At 32.3% G+C, this 19,072-nt stretch overlaps 1 pseudogene; it reads left to right on the plus strand.

The window, feature by feature from the left end:
• Positions 1-10,413: 10,413 nt before the first annotated feature.
• LOC149492266 (very-long-chain aldehyde decarbonylase GL1-9-like) lies at positions 10,414-17,074 on the plus strand (annotated as a pseudogene).
• Positions 17,075-19,072: the final 1,998 nt, after the last annotated feature.

Raw genomic sequence — 19,072 nt, forward strand, 5'->3', positions numbered from 1 at the left:
GAAAGGAAAAGAATTTATAGCTAAGTGAATACAGACTGCTCAATGTGACACTCTAAATAGATTTCAGTACTTTGTTTAGGCTGTTTGACCATGTAAATGAACTTTTAAAATTATGAAATTTTATAGAGATTTAACCGAAGATGTTAAGAAGGTTCTGCTAAAAGGGAAAATCCAAATGATGAGGGAAAACGGAGATATTAATAAAAGAAAGAAGACTGCTCAGTATGTAAAAGCTGAAAAATTTAAAAATGAAAAATATAGTCAAGAGAATGCAAGTGACTCATATGCTGAAAGTTCTGGATCTCCTAAGCTTGCACTAAATTAAGCATATTAAAATAAAGTGAACAGACTATGAACTTGAGCATATAGTGGATGAACATAAAGCTTAATTTGTGTAATTTCTGTCTCCAAAATTTCAGATTCAAATTTAATGAACAAAAATATCAAAGAATCTTGAATGTCAATAAAGAGATAGAAATAAAATTAAAAGTGCAATATGTGTTTAAATGTGAATATAGGTCGAGGATTACCGTGAAACCGTTTCAAAATTATAAGTGATCTAGAGGAATCAAATTCTCGCTTTCAAGGTGACTTATAGTGTCTAACGCTTCCTTGTTGCATTGGAACTTTTGATCAAATGCATACCGTTATTGGTATTTTAAACCATTTGTTAATTATGATATTGAGATTGTGAAACCTATTTGGCCTTTAGGCCTATTTGATTGTACCAAGCCATTTGTTTAGCCAATATAACAAAATTCCAACTTGATGGGGGTTATACCATCAGGCTATGTGCACATAGAGATTTGTGATTAAAGGGAGAAGTTATTGCCCTAAAGTGTGTAATGTGTGATAGCACTAGAATGTACATAGTGATAGTTTTCTTCAGTGCTATCTATGTGATTATCTGTCATATTATTGATATTGCCTTTGTGATATGATCCAATTACCACTACAAAAAAACGCCATTTTGCGACCGATAATTGTGACGGACTCAAATCGGTCGCAATTTTGCGACCGATTTGCGACCTGTATTCAAACAGTCGATCATTGTAGCGCTAATAATTCGCGCGAGTTTGTTTTCCATTTTGCGATTAGTTTACGACCGATTTGCGATCGATTTTGCGACCGATTTGAGACCATGAATTACTCCGTCGCAAAATTGTGCGCTTAAAATTAAGGATTAAATTTTGCGATCGATTTGCGACCGAATTAAGACCGATTATTTGCGACCGACATGTACGGTGGCAAATCGATCGCAATTTTGGTGTGAAGTAAAACGACGTTGTAGGGTTAAAAATTATGACCGATTTTAATGAAATTTACGATCGATTAGTCGGTCGTAAATTTTAGAGCTTTAAATGCCAGCGATGCCCTCCTTCTTCTTTCTTCTTCTTTCTTTCTTCTTTCTTCTCCTCCGTTCGCAGCGCCGTCCCAGCCTCTTGCCGCGCCGCTCCAAGCCGCCTGACACCTCCTTCTCCGCTCCATTGCAACACCGGTCACCGGAGGATCACTTCTCTCGTCGTTCGCGGTCGTCAGTCAGTTCAGGTACGTTTGTTTTTTTTTCATTTTTTTTTGTGAACTACTATTTTTTTGTTGTTCTTGTAGTTGCAAGACAAAAAATGAGTTGTTATTTAGTTGCTTTAGTTGTGTTGTAGTTGTGATTTAGTTGGTGTTGAATTTTGTACATGTGTTATTGAAAAGAATGATAAAATTGGAATTAGGCAAAATTGTATATGTAATTTAATCAATGTAATTTTATGTAATGCAATTTTAAAATTTTAGTTGGTGTTGAATTGATTGAAAAATAAAAAAATCACATGTTATTAATTAATGTTAAAAAAAGAACTAAATCAATTAAAATATGTGTAAGTAAATAAATATAATTGTGTAACTAAAATAAATGACAATAAACATAATTGTGTAACTAAAATAAATGACAAATAAACTTACTCTTTTTTTGTAATTATGAAATAATGCATTTTATGTTATTTGTTATTATTGTTGTTATTATTCATAATTTTTTAAATTTTTTGTTATGAAATGAATGATGCGTTTGCGTTGGAGGCCTAGAAGTGGCCATTTTACCTTTAGAGAATGTTGGTGTGATATAGAAGTGTTTATTGAAGTGTGTTTTTATTTGAGATTTGTTTGTGTTGTGTCGAAGTGTTGCCGGATTTTTTTTTTAAAATTGAAATGTATCTAAATAAAAGAAAAATAATAAAAAACTTTCATGTTTTTTGTGTGTTATTGTAATTATTGAAATAATGCATTTTATTTGTTATTATTGTTGTTATTATACTTCTTTTTTTTTTTGAAATGAATGATGCGTTTGGGTTGGGAGCCTAGTAGTGGCCATTTTGCCTTTGGAGAATGCTGGTATGATATAGAAGTGTTTATTGAAGTGTATATTTATTCAATATGTGGAATCGTACACTTACCTTTATTTATATATATATAATATAACCATAGTATTGAATAAATGAACTTAGTGAGTTTACATTTATATATAGTTAACCTTATTATAGAAATAACCTTAGTAAGTTAGAAGTGTAAATTGAACATTACATTTGGCATGTTTTAAGGATGGTTTAGACTAATGCAATTACGTATAATTTGCCCTTTATAAAACAGTGTTAATTAAGTAAAAAAAATGCGGACTAATCGAGATTGGATGTACCGGAGGTACGAGGTCAATGGGATATTAAAACAAGAGTTCTTGCAAGGATTGGAGGCGTTTATACAATTTGTAGTTGGTAATCCCAGTTGTATGGATGGTAATAAGTTGAGGTGTCCATGTAATTACAAGAAGTGTCGAAATAGAGCCTTCTTAGATATCGATACAATTAAACTTCATTTATGCAAAAATGGGTTCGTGGAAAATTATTACGAATGGATACATCATGGTGAGACTCGAGTTTCCAATGGTCAGGCCACTCTATTCCGGTGAGTTTAGAAGGTCAGCCTTATCAATTTCAGTATGGTAATCAATGCAATGATATGGTAATCGATGCGAGTAGTAGTAGAATGTCATTGGGATAATATGGAGGAATCGCCAAACTATACAGCACAACAATTGTTTACATGCTAAGTGCAGCTAACATGAACTGTGGTATGGATGCAATAATCATTCAGTTCTTTCTGTTGTGGCACGATTACTGCACATGAAAGCAGAGCACCATTTTTCAGAAAGGTGTTACGATGATTTTGTGCAGTTAGCAAAGAAATGTTGCCGAAGGCCATTCAATGGTTGATAATTTTTACCGGACAAAAAAATTAGTTCGGGGATTGGGACTACCCGTGGAAAAGATTGATTGTTGTCGTAATAATTGTATGATATACTGGGGCCTTGACGCCGAATTCAGAGAATGCAAGTTTTGTAATCTTCCAAGATATCAACGGCGGGGTCAAGGGACTGGTCGAGTACAAAGAGAGAAGGCTTTCAAGAAGATGTATTATTTCCCTCTTGTTCCTCACTTTCAAAGGTTATATGCATCTAAGGCGACAGCTAAACACATGAGATGGCATGCTTTGTATGAATATGAGGATGGTATAATGACTCATCCGTCAGACTCTGAAGCGTGGAAACATTTTGATAACATTCATCCTGTGTTTGCTGCTAATATGAGAAACGTGAGATTGGGGCTTTGTACTGATGGGTTTCAGCCGTTTGGGCAATCAGGACAACAATATTCATCATGGCCTGTCATTGTCACACCATATAATCTACCACCGTCAATGTGTATGAAAGATGAATACATGTTTTGTGGTTATTATACCTGACCCTACTAATCCAAAACACAAAATTGATGTGTTTCTGCAGCCTTTGATTGCCGAACTTAATTATTTATGGGAATAGGGTTGAAATGTTCGATATTTCGACCAATCAGAATTTATAAAGCGAATGCTTTGCTTTGGACCATCAGTGATTTATCAGCATTCGAATGTTATCTGGGTGGAGCACGGCAGCAAATTGGCTTGTCCTCATTGCATGGAGAACATGAATGCATTTACATTAAAAAATGGAGGTAAACAATGTTGGTTTGATTGTCATCGCAAATTCTTACCAAATCTCACCCTTGGAGGAGAAATCGACAATGCTTTAGAAAGAACATGATTATTGCTGAACCCCCTTTGCCTGTGAAGTCTGGAGTTGAAATATTACAAGAAATTGAAGATCTGGGGCTTATGAAAGTTACAGAGTTAGGTGCAGATGAGGCAAATGGAAGAATTGGCAGGAATAGCAGGTGGAAAAAGCGAAGCATCTTCTGGGATTTGCCGTACTGGAGTTCACTTCTTATCCGTCATAACCTTGATGTAATGCACATAGAAAAAAATGTGTTTGAAAATCTGTTCAACACTGTCATGAACATTGAAGGGAAAACCAAGGATAATGCAAAAGCGAGAGCAAACATGAAGGAAATTTGTCGTCGACCAGAACTCGAGCAATCTGTACTTGCTGGTAAGTTTCCAAAGGCATGTTATTATTTAGATAAACCCCAAAGGCAATTATTGTGCAAATGGGTACGTCATTAAGGTTTCCATATGGATACTGTTCAAATATGGGTAGATGTGTGGACATGAGGAAGTACAGATTGTTTGGCATGAAAAGCCATGACTGTCATGTTTTCATGCAAAGATTGATCCCTGTGGCATTCCGGGAATTATTGCCAGGGAAAATTTGGGAAGCAATGACATAATTGAGTCTCTTTTTCAAGGAATTGACGATGACTGTTATCCGATGCGATGTATGAACCAATTAGCGCAAGAAATCCCAGTAGTGATATGCAAATTGGAGCGAATTTTTCCACCCAGTTCTTTGATTCTATGGAGCATATGCCGGTTCATTTGCCCTATGAATGTCTTGTAGCAGGATCGGTACAATATAGATGGATGTATCCATTTGAGAGGTGATCACTAACATCCCATTCTAATCATTACATCATTTATTTCAACTCATACTTACATATTGGCATTGTACAATGACAGACACCTGCAGAAAATTAAAAAGAATGTGCGCAATAAGGCAAAGGTCGAGGGATCAATTTGCAATGCATATTTGGTGGAAGAAGCTTCCACCTTCTGTTCACACTACTTCGAACCACATGTTTTCACCAAGCATCGGAGAGTGCCACGTAACGATGACGGAGGAGATCGAATAGAATCTGAGTTTGAAGGAAATCTAACAATTTTCACCTATCCTAGGCGTACGATTGGTAAATAAAAAAAAGACGATTGACTGATGCAGAGATACGAGCGGCTCAAACCTTATTTTGTTGAATTGCAAGAGATTACACCATTTGTATAGTAAGTATACATATTGTAGAGTCTAAACCCAGTCTGGGGCGTAGTTAAATCATACTTATGCTAATTTTGTTCGTTCATAAATAGGAAATATATCAATCTTTTGCGGCTTCAAAATCCCAATTTGACTGATACTGCAGTTGATGCAAAACTGGACTCCGAATTTGCAAATGGTTCAAATATTATGTAAGTTACTTTCAATGTACAACATGGAATGTACATTATTAGATCTCACTCGTGTCATTACTATTTCCCATAGGCTCGAAGCTCGGAAAGCGATATTGGTAACAGATTCATTACGGATCTAGCAAAGGGACCTCTACTGGTTGCTAATGCCTACTCTGGCTACTTTGTAAATGGTTACAAGTTTCACACTCAGGGTTATGGGAGAAGCAGAAAGACAATAAATAGCGGTGTTTGCATAAAGGGATCAAAGTACAGTGACGTGTCAAACGATTTTTATGGGAAATTGGTTGAGGTTTTAGAGTTAGAATATCCAGGCCTACCAATGAAGTGCACAATCTTATTCAAATGTGAATGGTTTGATTACGCCAAATGTTGGCATGAAGGTTCATCCTAAGTATAATCTGGTAGATATTAATCAAAGAATAAGATATACAAAGTATGAACCTTTTGTGTTGGTAATGCAAGCTGCACAGGTGTACTATGTCCATATCGATCGTTTAAACGAGATCGTTGCGATTGGATGGCAGTGTGTAAAATCAAGGCTAGATCAGTTGTTCATGCACTTGAAACCAAACAATCTGCTTCACTCGCTGTATGGAGCCATTTCAAGAAGTTAGGGTTGATACACAACCGATGCAAGTTGTTGAAGATTTAACGGATAGATTGGATGACAAAAACGATCTTATGTTGAAATAGGAGCATCGGATGATGAAGAGGAAGAAGATCAAATCATCATGGGTACCTCAGAAGACGAATATCAAGAAGAGGAAGAAGACGAAGAGGAGGAGGAAGCCGATGATAATGAAGACACTTAATACTTAGAACAGTTTTACTGTTACAAATTGATAGATGTATATCTAATATATTAATGAAGAATTTCAATGTTATTCACTTTCTTTACTCATATGTGCCACATGTTCTACAATTCATATAATTGTATACATACATATCTAGGTTCTAATATTTACAGTACAAATGGCTAGAGGTAGAGCGTTTGATTCAGACACGTCCTGCAGTGGTTCGCGTGGAGGTCGTGGCCTAGGACGCAGTACCCATGGACGAGGAGGGACTATCCCTCCTACTTCTTCAGGTACGTCTGGGGCTTCATCCTCTGCTCAGCAGCAAGTACTGACGCCATCACTTCCTTTTGTTCCTTCCTCTTGAACCCCAGTTTCTGGACCAGTACAGTCTTCACCAGCTGCACAGTCACCTACTGTACAAGGTAATCATAAATGTCATTACTGTCATTTCAATTATATATTAATTTATATGCATTTATAACATTTGTCACTTCTTTTGCAGTTTCACCAGATCCACATAACAGCCTCAGTTTGGTAGCGAGATAGTAAATACTTATTCACTTTTTCCTCTGTACTTGGTTTTGTTCAGATTTTGATGCTTTCGTCTAATTATATTTCACTTGTGTTTTTTTTCTCAGCATATATCCACCCTCTCGAGCATCGAGGCAAATTATGAGGATAATCAAGCTACAACTCCATAAAGAAGGATACACATGGGATGTCATACCACAAGAGGCGAGAGACTTTTATTAGGAAGAGTTTCAGGTACGCTTTGGTTTAAGTTATGTCATCATTCAATGTTTACAATTAATCAAGATACCTCTTTTTATTGAAATTTTATTTTTCATTTTTGCAGAAGCATTTCTTATGGGATGAGGCAATTACGGCTATGCTGAAAGTGGCCTGGGAGAAGTTATGCGCTGATCGCTATGCTGACTTCACCTATAGGATGCGAAAAGTGGTAAGAAGCAGCAGTGCGTGTCTCAAGAGATATGGGAGAGCTGGCAAAAGGCTTGGGAGGATCCTACATTCAAGAGAAAGCGGGAGATATTTGCACAAAATAGGCGCAGTGAGACTGGCAGTGATGGAGCAAGACCTTCTCGACATACAGGTGGATCAATATCTGCTATAGAGACAGCTCATTATTAGTGAACTAACTAGTCACAGTATATGAAACTGATGTTTAATGAAAGACACTATATTAATATATCATGCATAAAAATTCATTACAGGCTAAAAAATTTGGTCGTGAGCCCACACCGATTGAGGTGTTTACATACACTCACACGAAGGACCACGATCTTAATACGTTTGTCGACAGACGTGCGGTGAGCGTCAATGTAAGTAACAATGAAGAATATTTACATTTACCCTTTAGTCGTTTCGAATATGTACAAAGTTCAATATAATAAAGCTTGCAACTGCATTGATTAATTAATTTTTTATTTTCAGGGGAACTATACTATAGCTCGCAAGCGTCTTGTTTCTTCTCAGACTGAATCTGAAGCTGAGTCAAGAATTGATGAGGTAGCACTTTATCTCGAGGCTGTAGGAGGCAAGAAGAAGAGGAAGGTATATGGCAGGGTCTCAGGCATTAGAGTTTTACTGCGGCTCAGCATCTCACACTTCTGCAGGCAGCACAGGACCACAGCTCGAGCACAGTGCCGAGGAGTTTACTGCATTATGGGCTCGTGTTGATGACCAGTAGAGACAGATTGTAGAACTTAGAGCGCATGTCATGCGGTTGTCTGGTCAGTCCGGTGCGGTACTTATTCCTCTGATCCTGCGCCTGCTACAGATCGAAATGTTTCAACATCTCAGCAGCAGCCACTACCGTCTCCTGATCCCAATGCTGCAGACAATACCTTAGTCACTCCTGCCGACACTACAACACATCCAGTAGGTACTCCTCCCGGCGATTCGACATTGGATCGTGCAAATGACCAACCGCATAGATTTGATTTCAGACCTTTTTAGCTTTCTAGTGGTTTTTTGAAATTTTGTTTAGTACATTAACTACATTAACAATTACATTTTTATATTGTTTTGAATTGCATTTGTGATATATATATATATATATATATATATTATATATGCCAATTTTAACAATTGCAAAAAAATTATGGTTTTATAATATTATTTATTATTATTTTTTGTATTTTGAGACAGATTTGTGACCGAACTGCAACCAAAAAACTTTAAAATTTGCAACCGATTTGTGACTACATTTCATAATTGCGACAGACTGTTTCTCCGACCAATTTGTGACGCGTTTCAAAAGGAAAATACGACCAAATTTTGCGACGAGCACTTTTGCGACAGATGGTAATCGGTCGCTAAGTTTATTAGCAACTGATTTATTGCGTTTTGTCAGTCGCAAAATGGCTTTTTTTTTTTTTTTGTACTGTACTATGATTCATTCTTTATGGACTTATCTCTTTGATGAGCTACAATTGTACTACCATCTTGTATTACTATAAATATTGAACTTTGAAATACTTTTCAGTGTACATGCTACTAATATGACACTATAATCTCACTGAGTTGACGACTCACTCAAGCGTCTGTGGTTTCAGGTGGAAGTGATCCAAATCCGTCAGCTTCTTGATTTCCTTCTTCCAACAAGAAGCCTGTGAATAATGTAAATAATTATTAGATATTATAAATTGATGATAAGTTATATGAACTCTAGTTAGTCCGTAGTACCTTTGTGAATGATATTAGTATGAGATGTATGTAAGCTATAATGTACACAGTATTATAATGGTGTGATTTATGATTATACAAAATGTATGAAAGATTGTATTCGATGATCCTGGGAATTAAATGAAAGTACATAAGTTGACTGTAGCTCACCTAAATAACTAATCAAGATAAGCAATATGTTGAATTGGATTAATTTTGTTGTGGATTCTATGAGGTACCCAGTACCTTAAACTTACCTAGACCCTAGGACCTCACACCATCAATTTTTAGAGTGTGACAATCATGATGATGGAGGAAGAAAAAAAAAAGCTAACTATTAATTTATTATATTTTTGGTAGATAGTAGAAAACTGTAAATTCTTTATTCATTGCTTCATATTCATATGTGTGTATTAGTTATTTATAATTTTTTTTAATTCATGTAATTATTATATATATATATATATATAATCCTATAATTTATTAAGTCGGTAAATTGTATGATTTGAGTATTTGAGTTTTAAGAGAGTTTTACTAAAATTGGGTAGAAAAATATAAGTATAATTTTTATTTAATTTATTATTGTTATTATTTTTTTATCATTATTTTCCAAAAGAAATCTCTTTACTTACAATTATATATATATATATATATATATATATAATATAATAGATATATATATATATCTATATATATATATTATATATATATATAAATAACATTTACACCTACCTATAATTAAAATAAATTCTTATTATTTAAGTTTATTATCATTTATATCAAATAATCATATTTTAAAAATTAATATTCATTTACAATAACAATCTATATCTATATTTCAATTTTAAATTTTATTTTTTATTTGATCATTTAAAATTCCTTTTATATTTAAAATAATTAACTATATTATATTTGAATATTTATTATTTTTCAATTTTAGATTGAATTGTTTAATTTTTTATGTCCTTTATTTAGAATAATATTGATTTTTACATCTATATCTTTATTTATGGGGAATTTTGTTTATATGTCTTTCAAATTTGTAATTCTATATATCTTTATTTATAAGTAATGTTTATCTAAAGGTTTTTATATTGTATGTATTTATTTTAGTTTATATATATATATATATATATATATATATATATTATAATTTTTTATTTGCTTTTTTATTTTTTTGAAGTTGTAGAATTTATTTATTATAAGTATTTATTTTATGTGTAATAAAAAGTAATATAAATATAATGTATAATAATAAAACAATTGGTGCAATGCATAGCTCTTGGACTAGTTAAAAAATAATAATAATAAAAATAAAAGAAAATATTGGCGGACGAAAATATCAAGCTCCACGTGCGCCTATAACCAGAAAATGGTAAAATTTAAAAATTAAAAGAAAAGAAAGAGAGAATTGCAGAAGGGAGAAAGATCCATCATTTTCTGGTCTCCCAAACAAAATAAAAAAAAGGTGTTGACAGTGTAGGGCAAGTGAGGCTTCAGTCTTAGGCGGCAAGGCCTTCCTCTTTCTTTCTGTCTGGCATTTCAGCCTTTGACAACTAAGAAAGAACCAAAAAGGTCCAACGTCAAGGGAAGAAAAAAAAATTTAAAACCACACACCTGTCACCAACAAGTGTTTGATCCAAAACAGCACAGCAGGCGCTTGCTTTTGGTAGATCTGATTGACATTTTTGCTTTAAGTCGTTTACGATCTCTATCTGTGTAAGTCACATTGCGTTTCCGTTTTCTTTTTTTTTTTTTTTCTTTCCTTCAATTTCTGTTTCTGTTTAAATTTTTAGCCGTTTGGTTGCTGGGAAATGGAGGAATTTTGAGAAATGTTTTGTTTAAACAGATTTTCTTGTCAAACTTCAACTTTTATGCCTTTTGTTTTTCTTAAGAAAAAACTTTGTTCGTTTTTAAATGAAAGCAATGTCAGGCTATTTGTCGTTTTTCTTTTTTTCTTTCCCTAAATTATCTTAATTATTTATTCTTTTCCCACAAATTGAATAGAAGAACTGTGAATCTTTAATTTCATTCTCTGTTTGTTGCCTAATTTTTAGGCAGGAGTACGCTAAATAAAATGCACTCTACCTTCAAAGTTTCTAACTTCTGATTTTTTTTTTTTTTTTTTAATTTTTTGGTTCTCAGGTATGTGGAATTCACATTCCCTTATAGATCTTTGATGTGGCTTCAAAGGTGGAGAGTTTGAAGCTGTAATCTAAGTTTTCAAATAAGTACCAGTGACTATTTCTTCGCTGGTTAATTGAATCAATTATGGTGTTTTGGGAAGGTTATGTGAGTGACGAAGCAATGGGCACATTTGCCCCAATTGTGGTCTACTGGTTGTATGCTGGACTTTATCAGATTTTGCCACCGTTGGATAAATACCGGTTGCACACAAGAAAAGAGGAGAAAGAGAAGAACTTGGTACCATTGCCAAAGGTGGTCAAGGGTGTTTTGCTGCAACAGTTAGTTCAGGCGATAGTCGCCCATGGGCTCTTTTTGGTTCGTTATTTAACTTAAATAGAAAAATTTATATTTTCTATCTATGGCATGTTATGATATGATTATTCTTGCTAATGTAAATAGTGAGTAGAGAGGTTACTGAAAGAGGTTACTGAATATTCTTGATAATTACTGATTAGATAGGTTACTGATTATTCTTGATAATTACATGCAAATTTCAATCTATGTACAGAAATATAGGCCATAGAAAGAGGTTGCTGAATTAGAGAGGAAAGGAGGACAGAGTGCTGCTTCTGATGTTATACCGAGGAAAGAGATTTTAAGCTTAATTTTATCTAGAATGGCTGCAAATTAACTTACCTTAGTGATATATTATACACTAAACATTTGAAAATATGATGGAAGAATTCGGAATACAGTTTTTGTATCACCTAGGACCTTGCTTGTGTGATGGACGTTCGTGATAGCCTCTCCATGGAGGAGTAGCAATTATCTTTTGGTACATGGAGCATTTTTTCTAATCATAATTAGAGTGATTAAGCAGAAGTAAAATATTTGCACCGAGTTTGGTTTGTGGAAGGAGCAGGAAACCAAGGTTAGATTAAACGGTATGATGGTGCCCAAGTGCAAACAAGTCAATATTTAGGCTGTGTGTTCCAGAAGGGAGTCTCATAGATGATGATATTTCTTATGGAATTCAAGTACAATGGATGAAATGGAGGAGTGCTACTGACGTACTATGCGATAGGAAGATATCTAACAAATGAAAGATCATCTCTATTGGACGGTGGTGAGACTGGCAATACTATCTGAGAGTGAATGTTGGGCACCGAATACTCAACATATTCACAAGATGGATGTTACGGAGATGCGAATATTGGGATGGATGGTGGTCACACAAAGTTGGACAAAATTAGGAATGATCACATTAGACAAAAGGTGCAAGTAGCAGATATTGTAAATAAAGGATTCATATAGCCGACTCTAATTAGTTTGGGACTAAGGTTTAGTTGTTTTAATGAAGTGTTATTCTTCCAGTAAATATTTATGAAAAAATTTTGCATATGAGCATAGCTGAATCCTTAGATGGGGGATGTTTGTAGTGGGTGTGGTAGCTTGGAAAGAAGCAAATTTTTAGGTTTAAAGTGGGCTCATATTAGATGATTAATAGTTAAAAGAGTTTTTTTTTTTTTTTTTTTTTTGTTTTTTTATTGCAGCTTTTGTTTACCATGGAAATACAGTTTGAAAATTTGTCCTTTTAATATTTGACTGTCTTTGAAATGTTTTAAATGCAGATGCTTGGACTTGGAAATAAAAGAATTTAACAAGAATTATCAAATTTAACATTTCAACTCAATTTTTTTAAAAGCCTGCAATTCTCGTTAATGGCATAGGCATGCTAGTTTACAACAGAATCTTCACAATTTTCAAAATTACTTTTGAGATTTTTCCTTAACAAAAATCTTGTGCAAAAAACCCTGCTTCATTCCTTCATGATTGATTTCTTAGGATTGGAAAATGGAATTATGACTAATGAAGCATCCTGATTGAGTAATACTTGCTTTGAACTGTATGTGGTATGCGTATTTTCACCCAGGTTTGTAAAATGCTCATTCTAGTACCTAAGAGTGGAACTCAGCACATATATGCTACCTGCATAACGCTGTGGCATCATTGCTATGGAGTCTCATGAGAGTAGCGGTATGGAAATCAACAGCCTAACTTCTAGCAATTTCTGAATGAGGCTGGTTAATGTCTATATAATTGTATTGGCGTTGATTATGTTTGGCCTGCATATGCAGCATGTTCCCTAAAATTGTTTTTATTTTTTTATGTTTTGGAAAACCTTCCATTTTTTTCCTTTTTGAAGCCAGTCAAAAATATTGATTTCATACTATCTTTTATTTTTCACTTATCCTATTAAATATTATAGGTTGGACAGTTGAGGAAAACACATTTGTGTTTATCTGTATCTTGTTTTATTTTTTCTTTAAAGATTTTTGGATGCTTGTAAGAGATTCTCCAAAGAACAAATGGATAATATATTGGCATTAGACTTCATATATCTGGAGAATTTATAGAAGGCCCAGAAACTTTAACATAATTATTGTTCCTGAAGTTGTCTCATGCGTCCATTGTTATTAAACACTGTACGCAACATAAAAAATTTGCAAAAAAGCACATAATACAGCTATCTCACCATATCTAGATGTTGCAACTTGCATATGATGCTCCCGCTCCATATCAAAACTTGACAACAAGATTAATGTCCATAAACCTTTGAATTTGGTATTCTACAGCCACATCTTAGCATTTAATTTGATACACTTAAATGATATAATTTTGGCATTCTTTCTGTTTCTTACATCTTCCGAGTTCCAATTTGAACACTAATGTCACATCTAATTATGTTTTATAATGAAATTTTGACTCATATGTTATTTAAGGAAACTTAAACGTCCTGACTATAATATTACTGTTGTGTTGTGTGTGAAAAACTTTTATCTCTAGTTGTTTCTCATATAATAAAACACCTTCATACCTGTAGCATATATCCTTAAGACTGATGGATATATTAAAATTTTTAGTTATTTATAGTTTGATGCTGTCATCATTTTATGATAACATGCATCTCCTGGACGTTTAATTGTTCCAGGTTATATTTAGTGATAAAATGTTGGTCTTTTGCTTTCAAATTCATCATTCCAAGTAAAGAACTAACGTGTGAAAGAGTTGCACTAATTCAAAATATTGGCCATTCTAATATTTAGTTTGTCTTTGGATATTTAGCTATGGATTCCATGGAAAAGAGTTTTTTTGTATCTTCCATAGAGGATTACATGGTGATATGCATATATGGGAGAGGATGGGGACTAGTAAGCATGTCCTTTATTACTTAAATTCATACATTATTTCAAGGTAGATCCCATTCACTAGTTCTCATTAAGATGGCTTTATACTGTGAGCACTATCATGTCGGGGAAAAAAAAAAACAAAACAAACTGGTGTTTTTTTCTAAAATAATCCAATCAGTTAGTTTTACTTTAGAATAAATTGGTTAATTCGGTTAAAAAGATAAAACTAACCAAATTGAACCTAATTGTGTATATTTATACATTGTGTGTGTTTGTGCATGAGATAAACTGAACCAGAATTTGTAAAACTCCAAATTGAGCTGAATACTCGCTCATATTTCCCATTGATGCACTCATTAAATGTTATTTTATGGAATTTTGACTAGATCATAGCATGCCATGGATATAAGTACCAAAGCCCCATGAAACCTTTGTGGAAAACCAAATTGATGAATGTTTAGTATCTTCAATTTAGGGATCTTATTTATTCAACCTGATGATCTTTTAGTTTGTCAATATTTTCAATATCACATGACACTTTCTTTTTTAAGCTCCTATTTACTTTTCTTTATTATTGGGTTGGGATTTTTTCCTTTTTTTTTTTGGGGGGGGGGGGGGTGCTGGGGGGGCAGGTGTTCGTGCTCAGAAAGATTGTATGATATCTTTTTGAGTCTGAAAAGTGAATGTTTCCTTTTATTATATTTGTGCAGTCCTACATATAAACCTTGAGTTATATAATTTATTGTCAATATGTTATGTGAACTTTGAGCTTGCATGTACGTATTTTATCATGCTGGTAGCATGAATTTTGCTGGCTAAGGAATAGCATTGTAAAATTCTTATTGAAATCAGATTTCAAATTACTAAGAAAAGAAAAAAGATCCATTCTTTTTGTTGCTAGCTACTTGATGCATGCGGAGGAACATTTTTAGATATCGTTATATTGTTGAACCACTATCTTTTCTTTAAATTTTTAATATCATGACTAGGATTCTTAAATTTTTACCTTTTCCTTCTTGGTGTTTTCTTGCTTTTCCAAAGAACTTGTTTGTTCCATCACCTCTTGGATGCTATTTCAACATCCTCTCTCCTCTCCTCCTCCTTTCACAATTGATCTTAATTCTCTTAGTCAGCTAGGTTCACATTGGTTTATCTTGATTGCTTGCTGCTGAGCACGACTCCCTTTTAGCTTTCATGTTCTTGTTCTTATAATGTGATGATAGAAGCAAAGCATAACATTGCTGGATTGGTAGGTCTAGCACCTGATTTGTATTTGATTAGCTACTGGAAATTTACTTTGATAAAACATTTTTTTTTTTTTTTTAAGAAAAGAGAGATCTAAGACAGAAGTCATTGCAACTTCCAGCTTCCTATCTTCACCTGGCCAAATTCATTTCATTTAAACTCGGCTAGTAGAACTAATTGAAGTTGTTTCATTTGTATTGCTGAATTAAGAATGAATGAAAGGAACCATAGCCTAATGCCTTCCTGAGTGAGATGCCTACTGAGCCTATGAAAACTAATTAGAGATCTTACATGGAAAATGCTTTTTATTCATAATTTTCCATTCTGTGCTCTGCTGGAGGTAATGTTGGTGTTTGAATGAAAAATCCTGTTTCTATAAAGTTGCTCGGTAAAAGCTGAATGGAAGATTGCTTGGTCTGTTTGATGACTTGACATGTTATTAGTTTTGTTCTCTTGCTTTTGCTTTTGGTGCATTAGTTTTGAAAGAGACAGTGCACATTAGTTGACTCCTTGATGTTGGATACGTTAAGCAGTTCTTGTCTGACATGAGGATATCAGCTAGTTACTGAGAGGTTGGTAGGATCTTCGATGATAAGAATATCAATTATTTGATAATATTATTTGAATTGAAATATTTTGTGAATTTTGAAATACCTGCTGATTTTTTATTTTTATCAATCAATGATTAACTTTTAATAGTCCTGCTCTTTTGCTGCAGTTGACCTCAACGATGGATCCATCTGGGGTCATAGTCCAGCCCTCCATTCCTATCCAAATCATGCAGATTATTATTGCTATGTTCGTGATGGACACATGGCAATATTTTGTGCACAGGTATATGCATCAGAACAAATTCTTATACCGCCACATCCATTCACAACATCATAGGCTAGTTGTCCCATATGCAATTGGGGCACTTTATAATCACCCACTGGAGGGTCTATTGCTTGACACAGTAGGTGGTGCCATTTCCTTTCTAATATCAGGAATGACTGCACGAACCGGAGTAATTTTCTTCTGTTTTGCTATCATTAAAACTGTAGATGATCACTGTGGACTTTGGTTGCCTGGCAATATATTTCACATTGTTTTCCAGAATAACACTGCTTACCACGACATCCATCATCAACTTCAAGGCACAAAGTACAATTATTCTCAGCCATTCTTCTCAATATGGGAAAATTCTGGGAACCCACATGCCTTATGATCTAGTTAAGCGAGCCGAAGGTGGTTTTGAGGCAAGGTTGGTGAAAAAAGACTAGTTCAAATTTGATTATTTTCTGTCATTTTGAAATTATCACTTAACAGAGAAATATTCTTTTCGGTTGAGACTAAAATTGTTGGAAAGTTGAATTAGAATTGGTTGTTAATGCATTTATGTTCGTAGGCTTTCTAGCATAAGAGTGGTTTTGGGTGTTCAACCATCTATTCTAGTTAATTGGCTGTTATTCATGTAGTTGGTAATGGTAATTTTACCAGCCTACCTGATGAATTGTAACTGTTGCGTTCTGTATGTAGCATATTTATTTGTTCTAACTTGACTTAGTTGCGTTGCAAGCCTGATTCAGTATTTAATTTTTATTTGATTACTAATGTATTCTATATGACAAATAATATTTGTCTTAAAAAAATATTATATTGGAATTTATTTTACTATATTTGAAAAATTAAAGGCTCAATACATAAATTCACTCTTATATCTATGTAAAAAAAAATCTGTGGCACATTCAATTTTTATGTTCAAATATTAAATACTTTAACTTATAAAATCGTATTTATTAAATACTTCAACTTGTAAAACTTATTCTGTTGAATTCGCAAATTTGTGAAATTGGATCGATTAAATATTTATTTGATAAGATAGTTAAAAAATGTCAAAATTATTGTTTCAAACATATCAAGTGAATATTTTGCCATATCAAAAATAATTATTATTGATAGTATGGAAAATGATACAATTTTACCAAAGTTGTAATATTAGAGGTATAACAAGCTCCTCAAAAAGTTTGCATGCTATGTAAGGTTTTTTTTGGTAAGTAAAATGGTAAATTTATGCATTGTTATACATTAAATTAATTATTTAATGATAAACAGAGATTCAAGTAGTTCTACAAACCAAATTTGAGTGTTATATATATAAATCCTAAATCAAAAAAAAAAAAAAAAAAAAAATCAAAAACCTTACTTGGCGCTTTTTCCTTTTGAGTATTTCCTTTTTTCCTTTTTTTACAAATTTTTTAAATTTAATTAATTGTTAAACATTTTTTTCTCATATCTAATCTAATGTATAGAAATTTTAAATGTTTAATTCTTTAAAATTTTTGAATTTTAAAATTAAAACTTTTAAATCCTTTGAATTTTTTGAATTTGGAATTGAAACTTTTAATACCTTTGAATTTTTTTTCTATATATATACTTATATCTATCTATATATACTATCATATTAATCAATTCAGTTATTTTCTTTCACGGTAGTCTTTTTTTTATTTTTTATTTTTGGGCTGAGTTTTGATTGTACTTTCTCTATTTATTTTATATCATTGCCTTTTCTTCTTTGATCAAGGTAATGTTAACTCTTCGATTTTTTCTTTTTCTATTTTTTCTTCTTTTCTGTGCATCCCGTGATTTCTCCTATCTTTAATCTTTGTTTATTTAATAATATTTTCTTTATTATCTGTCACATGTGTGTAGTTGCAGGTATAAAAAATATATTGATGGAGATGAACAGAAGTAAAGTTAAATATAAATCCATTTATGTATTTTTTTTTTAAATGTATTATATTTTTAGCAAATTGTGTATAAGCTGTAAATTTTTTATTTATTGATTCAAATATATATATATATATATATATATATATATATATATTAATTATTTATAATATTTTAATTCATGTAATTATTATTATAATATATGTTTTTATTGATATATTGCGTATATTTAAGTATTTGATATGGTTTGAGTTTTTGAGTTTTGAAAGAGTTTCACTAAAAATAAATTAATAAATTGAGTAGAGAAATATAAATAATATTTATTTATTTATTAGTATTATTATTGTTATTGTTATTATTATTATTATTATGCCATTTAGATCAAAGAGAAATCTCTCCACTATTACAGTTTTATATATATATATATATATATATATATATATAAAACTCAATAAACATATTTTAAAATAGCAAAAGAATTTGATAACATTAAAAATAAATACATTTAATAAATAAACAAGGATTGAGATACCTTATCATTTATAGTTAAAAAATATTCTTGTCATTTAAATTTTAATTTTATTATCTAAATATTAAAAAATCATATCTAAAGAATCATATTTTTCAAAATTAATATTCATTAACAATAATTATCTATATCTATATTTCAATTTAGAATTTTTATTTTTATTAGATAATTTAAAATACTTTTTAATTTAAAAATTATTATTTATTTAAAATAGTTAACTATATATATTTGAATATCTAAATTTTTTTAGTTTTTGATTGAATTGTTTAATTTTTTATCCATTATTTATAATAATT

This window comes from Jatropha curcas, unplaced genomic scaffold, assembly GCF_041381405.1.
Source record: "Jatropha curcas cultivar XTBG-Jc1 unplaced genomic scaffold, XTBG_Jcur_1.0 HiC_scaffold_29_pilon, whole genome shotgun sequence".
Lineage (NCBI taxonomy): Eukaryota > Viridiplantae > Streptophyta > Magnoliopsida > Malpighiales > Euphorbiaceae > Jatropha > Jatropha curcas.